The sequence below is a fragment of the Mustela nivalis genome (genome assembly GCF_964662115.1).
Source record: "Mustela nivalis genome assembly, chromosome: 15".
Lineage (NCBI taxonomy): Eukaryota > Metazoa > Chordata > Mammalia > Carnivora > Mustelidae > Mustela > Mustela nivalis.
Window position 1 is genome coordinate 71,812,646 of NC_139034.1, and position 12,325 is coordinate 71,824,970.

General features: G+C 36.5%; 1 protein-coding gene across 5 annotated transcripts in view; it reads left to right on the forward strand.

Annotated features, from left to right (window-relative positions):
- The window catches only part of GPC5 (glypican 5), a 1,409,494-nt gene that overhangs the window by 672,860 nt on the left and 724,309 nt on the right, over positions 1-12,325 (forward strand). The window lies entirely within an intron of this gene.

The window sequence follows — 12,325 nt, forward strand, 5'->3', positions numbered from 1 at the left end:
CTGACATATTACCAATGTCCATATTGATTAGATCCCTACCCATTATTACTGTGTCTTGTTCTTCTTCTTCTTTTTTTTTTTTGTTGTGAGTTTTCCTCCCTTGTCATTTTATCCAGATAAGAATAGATGAGAGGATATAATACTAAAAGGGTGGCAAAGACCACAGAAAAATGTATGCTAACCAAATCAGAAGAGACCCAAAACTAAGGGGAGAAGAAAGAGGAGAATAAGAGGAGAATAAAGAAATAAAAATAAAAATTAATAATAAAAATATATATCTATATATTAGACTGGTGAAGAGAACAGAGTCACCCACTTGATTTTGGGTGTATTCAGGTGTCTTAGAGAAAACTACCTCCCAAAATTTTAAAGAATGAGAAAAAAAAAAAATATATATATATATATACACATACACATACATACAAAGAGCAGTGGTCCTACTGTGCCTTGGGTCATGGTTTATGGTAACCGTGAGCTGAGAGCCCCACCCCAGCTCTGCCTCTGTAGCTGGCTTCCTTGCTTCGTTACCTGGCAGCTTTGCCACACTCAGACACCCCTGGTCTTTCTGTGACCCCATGGGACCTGAGACCACACCGTCCCCAGCATGGGCTCCACCCCCACTTATTCTCTGGAGCGACGTCCCTTAGTTGGGTAGACTTCCTAAAGTTCCAATTTTGTGCTCCACTGTGTCACTGCTTGCCAGGAGCTGGCCCCTCTCCCATGGTCTATCCTCCTATATATCGCCTCAGATTCACTTCTCCACAGGTCCTACCTTCCAGAAAGTGGTCGATTTTCTGTTTCTAGAATTGCTGTTCTTCTTCTCTTCTATCTCCTGAATTTATAGGTATTCAGAATGGTTTGATAACTATCTAGCTGAACTCCTGGGACCTGATGTCATTTCAGTCTGCTACTCCTCTGCCATATTGCTTCAATTCAAACTTATTATGTCTTACATACTATATCATTTCTTAAAAATGCAAGTAGTGCATGTTTGTATGTGTGTGCACATTGATTTATTTATAATGGAGTTAAAATTATATTTGAAATCATTTTATTAAACAACATATGGGAATGTGGAGATTTGAAATTTTATCTAGCCAATCTTGGAATCTTTTCCTTAGGGCATCCAGCTCTGGGTTCACCTTAACAAGGTCTTTACCTCATCCGTGATGATATAAACATCAACTCACATTTTAACGTGTTTTAATTGTATTTTTCAACTTTTCAATTCATTGGAAATTATGGTGGTTAAGTTAACTATTTTCTGTGTCCTAGAAAATTGTTTTAAGACTCAACAGTCACCTTTTTTTCTTTTTGAAAAAGCCACCAAGCTCTTCTACTGAGCGTGTTTTCTTATTCCTTCCTCTGCAAGAGGAAAAGCTAGATGCCCCCCCCCCAGCCTTTCTCCTTCAACCACATAAGTCTAAGTAATACTAGCATTTCTTTTAAAAACATAGGTAAAATTGCCTCCTTCTCCCTATTATTGAATAAATTCCCATTATAACTGCTCTAAGAACCTCCTATTCTATTAAACTGTGTGGATTTGGTGATCCCACTCACATTTTCCTAAAGGTTGCTCATGAGCCAATGAGGAGCAGTATGATGGGGAAGCGTGTTTGGGGCTGCTAGGTGGCAGGTTTCCTGGTTGGATCTATATCTCTCCTCACTGGCATCCATGCTATGTTCCAACTCCTTTTTGCTCTTTGATAAGAAGTTGTACAAATAGTCACTAAATTGGCCTCAAGTCTGGGTCTCAGAAAAGTGTGTCATTATCTTAAGTGTATTTTTATGGTTTATCCTGTGTGTGAAGGCCATGGTTGAGGGAAAGGATGAAAGAAGCACGTAGAAAGTTGGCACACATCGCTGTTTCCATAGGTAACTCTTCAGTCTTCTTGATTTCTGCTCATCTACTCTGTTCTTATATCCACAGGTGTTTTAAGTTAATAAACTGCCTCGTGCTAGCATTGTGTGTACTCAGAGCTGTGGGTCTCTTTCTGCCAACTAAGTCACCAGGTGGGTTCTACTCATCCTCAGACTTCCAGAAAGCCCTCACAGTTTCTTGGTGGCTGAGCTCCATTTCTCTCATTCTTAACACATTTATAACCATGTTTTTAATGGGATTTTAGCTAAGTATAGAGTGAGGCTTTTCTGGAAAGTTTGCTGAAATATGAGGAAGTTGTCAACTCTATTTACTAATAAAAGTAAATATAGAAAAATTTTAGAATTAGAATTGAGGTCTTTAATTAGAGTCAGGTCTAAAATTAGAATCCAATCAAAGCAGAGAAGAAGTGAACCCATTTCAGCCTTTGTTAGAACATGTCACAAAAATTTTGTGACATTGGTCCAGTGATAGCAACAATATTCCAAATATCACAGGATTTACAGGAAAGTAACTTTTAAAGTAGTTATGCAAAGCAGATCAAGCAGTAATTACTCTGACACGGTAGTTTTAAAAGGAAATTGTAACAGTCTTTGGAGAAACTGGAGGCTTAAGCATTTTGAAGTGTCCTTTATTCTTTTATTCTAGTGAAAAGTTTTATTTACTTATTTATTTTTCAGTATAGTTGACACACACGATTTCCTCAATTTCAGGTGTGCAACACGGTGATTCAACCATGGTGATTCAGGTATAGCTCCATCTACACCATAGGATATCATGGCAATTTGTTACCTTTGTAATGTATGACATTATCATTGCTATTACAGTATCATTGCTATTGCAGTATCATTTACTATATCCCTTATGCTGTACCCTTTATCCCCATCACTTTTTTTTTTTAAGATTTTATTTATTTATTTGACAGGAAGAGATTACAAGTAGGCAGAGAGGCAGGCAGAGAGAGAGAGAAGAGGAAGCAGACTCCCTGCCATGCAGAGAGCCTGATGTGGGGCTCGATCCTAGGACCCTGGGATCATGACCTAAGCTGAAGTCAGTGGCTTTAACCCACTGAGCCACCCAGGCGCCCCTCCCCATCACTTTTTCATTCTCTAACTGAGGAGCCATTTGTCTTGAGGGTGACAGTTTACCTGGGGCCCACAGTGAAGTCTATTGGGTTTTAAAAAAAACAGCCCCATTACTTGATCAAGGTCTGGGTCTTTTGCTTTTAGCAACCACAGTCTTCTGGGCCTCTAAGGGGCCCCAAAGCCTAAAACATCTGAAAGACCCTGCCTTCAGTTTCTTCTTAGAGCCACAGAGGTGTGAAAATCCAGTTCCCAGTCTGTGTCCTCTTGCTCCAGCCCGTAGGCTCTTAATTAGGTGCTTATCCTAACACCTTATAACATACTTTCTGTATATGGTTTCATTTCCAAACCATCATACCTGCTTGTCTCATAGTTTTTCCAACTTCTCAAAACTTTTCCGTAAATGAGGCCGTGTAGGCAGTCTCTCCATGACCTCACCTTTCATTCAGAACAGAAACAGCATTGGTTGCTTCTATGAGGGTTCAGTAGCTTTAATGTTCCTGGTAGACTTTGGTTTTGGTCTTCTCATAATCAATAGGTCAGTCTATTTTTTATTTTATTGCTTGCAAATGTTCCTAAAGAGACAAAACCTTCTCTTTTTTTTTCCCTCTTCAGAATGGTCAAAATATGTTGGCAATAAGAAAAACAATTTTAACAAAGGTGTTAAAAATTCACAAATTATTTCCTTGTTCTGCTGGACACACTGCAAATACAAACTATAAAGAAATTATACAATATGTATACTGTAAAGAAATTGAAGAAAAGTCAGATCAATCATGTAGAAAAGAAATATTTACCTTTGAGACTGGCCTTCTTTAGATCACACGTTGGGGTAATTTCTGAAATCAAAATGCCCTCTTATAATTATCACTTGTTTATGAATAACTGATAAAATTCATATTGCCATTAGGAAATTATGAAACCCACACATAGTTCCAAAATACGTGTTTGTGCTAATTTTTACATCTAGGGAATTTCTTAAATTGCAATTTGCAGCCTTGAAAATATTTGCAAGATTGTTACTGTTTATGACATCAATAACATTATTTCATGTCCTTTCTGTACCTACCTTACTAGAATTTTGGAGACAAAATTTATGAAAATAAGAAAGGAAAGACAGGAAGCTAGACTTTTTTCTTATATTTATTACAGGTTTTACCAGGAGCCAGGGTCTCATTTATGTCATCATGGATTTACTTTACAAGGTTGGACTTGCAAAAATGTGCCAGAATTTGAATGCCTTACACATGTTTTGAAAAGCAACTATATTATATGCAATGCACTGACCTTTTAGTATTCGTTTTGATTGGTTAATGGTTACACCTTTATAGCTCAGTAAGATTGTAAACAAGGGAAAAAAGGGGAATTTATAAAGGTCAGGGAGGTTTAGTGGCAAAATTTATGAAACCCTACACTTTTCCAATGAATAAAAATGATTAAAATTTATATATTTGCCTTCTAAACATATATTTAAGAAAGAAATTTTTAAAAAATTAATTCAAAACATAAACTATGAAATATTATTTTCTTAATTTTGTTTTAAATAATCTTGTTTGTGTGTATCTTTTCCAAGAAAGCTTCTCTTCCTTCACTGAACATCTTTCAAATTATTATTTTTAGAAATGAATGGCATTATGTTTGCATATTATTAAGATAATAATACTAGAAAATCCTCATGGTATAGGTTTTTGTTTTTATTAAGTATTGTTTCTCCAGTTCCTAGAACATAGTGTCCTAATAAATACCATTTACTTATCAAAATTGAAATCTTAAGGGAAAATATAAACAATATAAGTAAACATCCAAAGGATGATAGAAACTATTTAATAAAGTCTTAGCGATTCTTAGAATGGTCTTCCAGAATTATCTGCCCTTCCATCTCATTTCTCTTAATGAGATGAGATGGAGTAGAATCATTCTTGAGCTCAACCAAGAAAAAGAAAAGAACTAAAAAGAGTTGGATGTTAACATCTGATGTAAGCAGTCAGGTCACACTGATCAGGAACATGCATTCCTAGAATATTTTTTGCTTAAAATTGCATGAGGATGGAGAAAAAGACTTTGCAAAAAGTAGAAAGAAAGTGTAGGCAGGGGTAATGTTGCTGCAGAAGTGCAGTTGACAAGGAGAAGAAAAGATTAGGTGTGGAAAGCAATCAACACTCTTGAGAGTTGAGAATGGGGAATGTAGGAAAATTGACTGGCTTTCCAGAATGGGTAAAAATCGTCACCATCATGTCAATAATGTACAGATTCTGAAGAGTCTGGCTTGGGCAGACACACAGAGGGTCTCTGCTGCGTGGGTGAAGCACGCTGGAGTCTGGTGGTAAGAAAGAGGAAAAACTGCTACATTTATATATAACTCTGTGGGTGTGGAGCAGCATACAGAGCTGTAGAGACCATTATTTTAATTTAATTTAATTCTAGACCATTATTCTAGAACTTTATTTTTCTGGAGAAAAATAGCATAGTGGCAGAAAAGTGGTAATTATCCGGATGGCATCATAGGCAGTTTCTGATCCAGCTCTCAGTGATCCCATGTCCCAGTACTCCTGTCTATGAGTGACTCCTCTTCTTGAGTGTAGGTCAGACCTCATGTCTTGCATCTAATGAATAGAATATAGAATATAGCAAAAGTAGTGGGCTGTTACTTCCAGGATTTGGTCACAAAACATTCAGACTTACATCTAACTGGTCCTCTCCCCCTCTGGCTGGCACTTTCTCCTGCCCTCTTGCTTGCTGTGATAAAGGGTGCTGCCATGTTGTAAGATGCTTTATGGAGAGGCCTGTGTTGTGCAAAATCAAGGGAGTCTTCAGTCCAACAAGTGTCAAGGAACGAAATTCTGCCAGCTAGCCTGTGAGTGTGATTGGAAATGAATCCCTCCCTGTTGGGCACTCAGATGACTGCATTCAAACAGCTGCCCAAACACACACACACACACACACACACACACACACACACACACACACACACCTCCTTTCCATTTCTATTGTTGCTACCCTACTGGCATAGAGCTATAACTGACAGTATGTTATAGGAGTCAGTGATGGTGCCCACAGAGCTTTGAATGGGTGCTCTCCTACCTTTATATTTCAGTGCAGTTTTGGAGGAATAAATCTTCTTTCCACCTAGCTCTTAAGCATGCTTTAATCACTGGTCTTCCCCCTTTCCCCGGATGTTTACATCAAATCAATTGCAGAGGGAATAGCAGTATGATTGGAGAAAGTTATTATGATCCAAGGAAGGGGAAATTACATCTTCCAGGAACACTTGTTTGAAGAGCTAAAAAATGATGGGACACTGAATACATGGAGGAGGGAGGAACACTTTGGCTTGCTTTTGATACTGCTCTCATGTCCTGTTTGTGCCAGAAACAATTCTCATGCTACCTCTGGCATAAAAGAAATGAATATTTAATTTTTAAGTGAAAATATTAGCTTTTCTAGTATTAAACATTACATGGGGTAAAAAAGCAATATATATATAAAATACATATTTATATATTATATATTATATGTAATAATATATATTATGTATTTATTATTATGTTTATATATTCATAATATATATGATACACATTATATATAGATTATATATGTAATATTTATATTATATATATTTTATATCATATTTTTTTGGCCAGACTTTTTTGATGTTTTAATTATCTACTAATACAACTAAATAAGGTTCTATGAAATGATGTTCAAAATCTAGAAGTGGACATAATGTTGCTCAGGGTTCAGTAAGTCACAGATTAATATTCTTGAGTCAGCAGAGCAGAACTAAGCATCCAAACACCAGACCTCAAAGTAGGTTTTAGCATTTAAGAACACTCACCCCATATAGGTACGTGGGTAAAATGCCAGATAGACACTGGTAAAAATACTGATTGGATACTTAAAATTTAAATGTATAAAAGTTTTACTGAACTGTAGGTTTTCTGTATTTCCTAAAAGTTTATAATGAGAATGAATTATTTATATCACAAGCTATTTTTGTATTTTTAAAGCGGGGAACAAAGACTGCCCCCCCCCCAAGAACTCTGCAGAATGTTCTCTTTGGAAAATTCATCAGGCCAGAAAGTTTTTTGGGCTAATCTGAAGGTCCAACAAAATTTTTACTCTATGATGGAATGTAACTGAATTTGGAGGTACTCGGGTTTTCATTTGTCCGTGCTCCACCTGATGGATGCTTTACTATAGCAGGTGAAGGGAAGTTTCTTGGATCAATCTTCCTCTTCTCCAATATTTACCTTCTTTAAAAATTTATGGAATATTGACTCACTCAGTTCTACCCTCATCTTCCAGATTTCCTCCAGGTCTTTTGATAATAGACGCTGACTTCCCTATCTGTCATTATTCCAAAATGGTTCTCAGGGTTTATTTGTTTATTGTTTCTTCCTCCTTTAACCTGAGCCCTCTGGGCTGAAGTAAAGTACTTAGCACCACAGAAAGAGGATAGTTCATGGTAGTATTCCTGATAATTTCTCCAGTGACACCTAAGTCATCACAGAGTTCTCTCTAGGGACAGAGAGGATTTATGTATCACACCTTTGAGTCACATTTGGCCAACTAACCTAAATGCAAGATACTATTGTCACATTCTAATCTATGTCCTCAGAACATGTTGGTTGAAATCTACTTCCTCTCCATGGCGGCTCTGGGTGTATTTCTATATACCCAATGTTCAGCCCCTCAAGATGGAGAGTAGGTATGTCAATAAAATACACCTGAATGGTCATTATAACAATAAGACATTTCTATTTTTATTTCTGTCAGAGTTCAGAGTCCCACTAACAAGACCTCTCTCTAGAGAAGCCATCTTAAATCCTTTTTGGGCAAATCCCAGATTTATTTTTAATTTGAGAAGCATAGTATGTTCTTATAGTAGTTTGTATTTCTTTGGTGTTAGTTGTCATCTCTCCTCTTTCATTCATGATTTTATTTATTTGGGTCCTTTCTCTTTTCTTTTTGATAAGTCGGGCCAGGGGTTTATCAATTTTATTAATTCTTTCAAAGAGCCAGCTCCTAGTTTCGTTGATTTGTTCTATTGTTTTTTTGGTTTCTATTTCATTGATTTCTGCTCTGATCTTTATGATTTCTCTTCTCCTGCTGGGCTTAGGGTTTCTTTCTTGTTCTTTCTCCAGCTCCTTTAGGTGTAGGGTTAGGTTGTGTACCTGAGACCTTTCTTGTTTCTTGAGAAAGGCTTGTACTGCTATATACTTTCCTCTCAGGACTGCCTTTGTTGTGTCCCACAGATTCTGAACCATTGTATTTTCATTATCATTTGTTTCCATGATTTTTTTCAATTCTTCTTTAATTTCCCGGTTGACCCATTCATTCTTTAGAAGGATGCTGTTTAGTCTCCATGTAATTTGGGTTCTTTCCAAACTTCCTTTTGTGGTTGAGTTCTAGCTTTAGAGCATTGTGGTCTGAAAATATGCAGGGAATGATCCCAATCTTTTGATACCGGTTGAGTCCTGATTTAGGACCGAGGATGTGATCTATTCTGGAGAATGTTCCATGTGCACTAGAGAAGAATGTGTATTCTGTTGCTTTGGGATGAAATGTTCTGAATATATCTGTGATGTCCATCTGGTCCAGTGTGTCATTTAAGGCCTTTATTTCCTTGCTGATCTTTTGCTTGGATGATCTGTCCATTTCAGTGAGGGGAGTGTTAAAGTCCCCTACTATTATTGTATTATTGTTGATGTGTTTCTTTGATTTTGTTATTAATTGGTTTATATAGTTGGCTGCTCCCACGTTGGGGGCATAGATATTTAAAATTGTTAAATCTTCTTGTTGTACAGACCCTTTGAGTATGATATAGTGTCCTTCCTCATCTCTTATTATAGTCTTTGGCTTAGAATCTAATTGATCTGATATAAGGATTGCCACTCCTGCTTTCTTCTGATGTCCATTAGCATTTCCACCCCCTCACTTTAAATCTGGAGGTGTCTTCGGGCTTAAAATGAGTTTCTTGGAGGCAACATATAGATGGGTTTTGTTTTTTTATCCATTCTGATACCCTGTGTCTTTTGACAGGGGCATTTAGGGTAACTATTGAGAGATATGAATTTAGTGCCATTGTATTGCCTGTAAGTTGACTGTTACTGTAAGCAGTTTTGGGTAGGTCATTGATTCCCAAGGTGAGCATGTAAAAAACATAACATGACTTGGAAGTTTATTTTTATTTTCAGAATATTCATTTCTGCAAAAATTTCATGACTTTTTTATGAATATTAAGATGCTTTGGGGAAAAAGTTAAAACACTGTGTGATAACAAATAAAGTACTAAAAAGAAAGTGAATGCAAGTATGGCATATAGGTCAGACTAGACCAAAAGAACTGTTGCAATAATTAGAAGGCAGATAACTTATAAAATTATAATTTTAAAGACAACAAAAAGGACTAGAAGAACTAAAATTTTTTGACTGTAGAAACCTTCCTGCATGAACAGAGGATTGCCAATGGTTACTTCTCTGGATACCTTTTCTGACTGTAGGTAGATGCTGAGGACTGTTCCTGCCCAGATGAATCTTGGGGTAATGTAAGCAGTGGCACCTGTGATTTATTTTCCATGTAACCTATCTGCTGAGTTCTTGGGCTGTATGTGAGGCTGAGGGATTATCATAGGGCATTTTAAAAGGCACAGTGAAATCTTTCAGGATCTCACAGTGGTCAAGAGATAAAATTATTGAAAGGGAAGGGTTTGCCACAAATGCATGGCCAACCCCCATTACCTCACCCCAGACATCTCTCAGATCTTGATGTTGCAGCAGAGCAAGGTGAAAAGAGCTAAGCTCAATATCCCTGAAAGCTGGGTGTTGCTAACATGGTAATAAAATAAATGCAAACAGAATGAAAAGTTGGAAATTTTAGCAAAGAATTTGAATGTATATAAAAAGTCAGGGGCACCTGGGTGGCTCAGGGGATTAAACCTCTGCCTTCGGCTTAGGTCATGATCCCAGGGTCCTGGGATGGAGCCCCACATTGGGCTCTCTGCTCAGCAGAGACTGCTTTCCCCACTCTCTCTGCCTGCTGCTCTACTTACTTATGATCTATCTCTCTCTGTCAAATAAATAAATAAATAAATAAATAAAATCTTTTTAAAAAATCAGGTAGACATTTTAAAACCAAAAAAACCCAATAATTGAACTCAGATCACTGAATGGGTTGTTTTTGTTTTTGTTTTTAGGAGAGAGAGTATGCGTGTGTACCCATATGCTCACGAGTAGGGTTGGGGGTAGGAGGAGAGAGAGAATCTTAAGCAGGCTCTATGCTCAGCACAGAGCCCAGCATGGGGCTCAATCCCACCACCCTGAGAGCATGACCTGAGCCAAAAGCAAGAGTCAGATACCTAACCCACTGAGCCACCCAGGTGCCCCTTAAGTCACTAATGGACTTAAATCAGAGTAAATAAAATAAAACCCAAATAAGTGAGCCTGAAGAGAGATCCACAGAATTAATCTAAACCCAAGCACATAAATTAGGTAAAGCAGAACAGAGCCTAGGAGACATGGGCCACAGTCAAAATGTCTAATATACCTGTAACTAGAGACCAAGAAAGGTGAGAGAGGGGAGGAAAGAAGAAATCTTTGAAGAGTAATTGGTTAAGAATTTTGTAAAACTGATAAAGGAAATACATCCACTTCTAAGAAGCTCAACAAAACCTAAGCAACATAATACAAAGAAAACCGTAACTAGGAAGATAATTGTCAAATTCTTGAACCAAGACAAAATGAAAGTCTTACAAGCAAGTGAAAGAGCCAAAATAAGATTTTCAACAGAAACTAAAGACAGTAGAATGGCGTCTTTAACATGCTGAGGGGAAAATTGTGCCAATCTAAAATTCTATAGCCAGTGAAAATATACATGTAAATGAGGCAGAATAAAATATATTTCTTCAAATAAACATTGAGTGAATGTTTAACTAGCAGACCTGAACTACAAGAAATACTTCATTTCTTCAGGCTAAGGAAAAATGGTCTTGATAGAAGTATGAAACTGTAGGAAGAAATGAAGTTCATTGAAAACAAACCTTAAAATATTGGCATGAGAAGAAAATTTGAGAATTGGAATGAGCTCTGTATCTATTAGAGAAACCATATTCATAATTACATTTTGTGTGTACATGTGTGCGCGCGCACACACAGACACACACACACATTTCAAGCACAGATGAATTATCCAGTAAATTCTTCTAAAAATTTAAGGAATGAATAAGATTAATCTTATACAAGCACTTTCAGGAAATATACACAAAAGAGAAAATGCTTCCAAATTTGCTGTGAGAAGCATATATTGACACGAGAATCTGACAAGGATATTAAAAGGAACTTATCATCAATATTACCAGGAACTAGACATGAGAAGGAAGAATAAATATAAGGATTGTTTTCTGGAATTTATAATATATGTTGAAATGTGATATGAATGGGAGTGACTAAATAGTTAACTTTTTTATGGTTTGTATATTGTTGCAGAAATGGTAAAGGTATTATTGAAAGTATAATAAGTCCAGAATAATAACAGGAAGCTAAGGAAAGAATAACTGATTCATCTAAAAATGGCAAGAAAGAAGAGATAAAAATAAATATATCATATAAATATAAAAATAAGTGTCATATCTAGAATTCATAAAAAGCTCTTAGAAATCCATTAGAAAATGTAAATAATCCCTTTTTTATGGGTAAATGACTTGAAAACTCACCTTATGTTAGAGGATGCAAAAAACCCAAAGTCAGATAAAGATAAGTTTTTAAAACAGCACTATAATAGTATTACACACTCCCAAAATAACTAAAATTAAAATGGTAAATACTATCAAGTGTTGCAGAAAGTATGGAATAATTGCCATTCTCATCTATTGCTGGTGGAAATTTAAACCTAAACAACCATATTGAAAATTTGTTTTGGCAATGTTTATTAAAGATAAATATTGGGGCACCTGGGTGTCTCCATCATTAAGCATCTGCCTTTGGCTCAGGTCATGATTCCAGAGTCCTGGGATTTAACCCTGCATCAGGCTCCCTGCTCAGTGGGAAGCCTGCTTCTCCTTCTCCCACTCCCCCTGTTTATGTTCCCTCCTTGCTGTGTCTCGCTCTGTCAAATAAATCAATAAAATCCTTTTAAAAAAAGTAAATATTAATATGCCCTAAGTCTTAACAATTCCACTCCTAAGTATATAGTCAAGGTCAATGAATGCTTAAACCATTCAAAAAACATGTTAATACTCAATGTACATTATTTATCATAGCCCCAAATTGAAAACAGATGAATTGTCCAATGCGAAATAAATTGCTGTATACTCATAAAATGGAGTTACCTATATTGTAGTTAACAGTACCTATATTGTAGTTAACCC